We start from the raw sequence: 1,616 nt of genomic DNA, 5'->3' as shown, positions 1-1,616 counted from the left end.
TTTTTTTTTTTTTTTTTTTTTTTTTTTTTTTTTTTTTTTTTTTTTTTTTTAATGTTTGTTTGTTTCAGGTTTGTCTCCTTAATCACATCTCAGAAACTTCAAGTGGCAAAACTTGGGAAAGGTTTGAAATAGTGATGGAATTCAGTATCTCCCTATGTGGAAAAGGATAGAATAGACTCCTTTTGAGTGGTGGTGAGAATGAGAATTAACCACCATCATATATTTCTCTTTCTCCTTCACGGAGTATCAGTTCCTTGTGCAGAACTAGTGCACCCTGAACTTGCAACCAGAGGTGTTCTCCTTTTCCCTCTCTGGCTCTGATAGTCCAAGTATCCTGTAGATAAAACTGGTCAAAGCCAAAATATTTTGGAGAAAGGATAACCATGTCTCTGGGAGGGAATTCCATTCCATCCATTGCTTCAGGATTAGCTGTGGCAGCGCTACTTAAGACAGTAACATATTGGTTCGTAAATGTCACAGAATCACAGAGTGCTTGGGTTCAAGGGACCCTAAAGACCATCTCATTTCACCCCCTGCCATGGGCAGGGACACCTTCCACTAGTCCAGCTTGCTCCAAGCCCCATCCAACCTGGCCTTGGACACTTCCAGGGATCCAGAGGCAGCCATGGCTTATCTGAGAAACCTGTGCCAGGGCCTCCCCACCCTCACAGGCAAGAATTCCTTCCCAATATCCCATCTAACCCCACCCTCTGTTAGTTTGAGACTTGCTCCCTGCCTTGAATGAAATTTAGGACAGGAGCTGGGAGGCAGAAAGGAGAGACTGACAGACACCCACTGGGCACTTACACAACCTGTTCTGTAAGAAATCATATCAGCAGGCACTATCTACTCCAAATCCTCAGCCCAATAGCTGCTCTGTTAACATTTTATTATCCCAGTGGATAAGCAGGGACTTTGCCAGGCTGGTGCTAAACTTTGTGACAGAGAGGAGGCTGATCAGGAAAGTACAAATGTAACTCCGTGATTCTCCTGGAAAAGTAACATGCATTTGCATCTCTATAGGCTCTGATAATTAAAGTTTTTGGGCCAGTTTTCCACCAGCTCACCAGATGCTGACTGTCCTCAGCAGGGTCTTTAATGCACTGAACTCTCACCAACTGTGTATCCTCATGGCACAGCTCGTTTCCAGATCCTGTGCTGAGTGTTTCTGATCACCCATAGTGCGAATCTTTGGTAAGTATTGCTAAGCTGCTGCTTGAAAAATGTATTTTTCTGATTAGCAAAGTTTGTAGCAGCAAGAGCAAAAGATTTAATTTCTGGGGAGTAATTAATCTCTGCCTTAACATCTTTTTCATCTATTAGCCTTCTGATTTTTAATTCTGTACTCACAATGAGCAGGAAAAGCAAACAAGGTGCATTCACTGAGCAATCAAAGAAGATATTAAAATAGTTTGGCCCCACTCCCTTATCCTAAGTAAGACTACTTTGATTAAACTATTTCTTTCTGTATTGTATCATTTTATACCGTGTTGGTGGCTATTTAAAGCAGCTTGCTATGAAGGACAGCTATATGTTAAAGGCTCACAGTAATCCATCCACAATTCACACAGACTTAGATGGGTCTGTTTGAGCTGTTAGCCTTGATTGTCTCTTTT

Source organism: Empidonax traillii, unplaced genomic scaffold (genome assembly GCF_003031625.1).
Source record: "Empidonax traillii isolate 1590-97213 ecotype Southwest subspecies unplaced genomic scaffold, ASM303162v1 scaffold10:size5872457, whole genome shotgun sequence".
Lineage (NCBI taxonomy): Eukaryota > Metazoa > Chordata > Aves > Passeriformes > Tyrannidae > Empidonax > Empidonax traillii.
Note: the sequence above shows the minus strand (reverse complement) of the source record.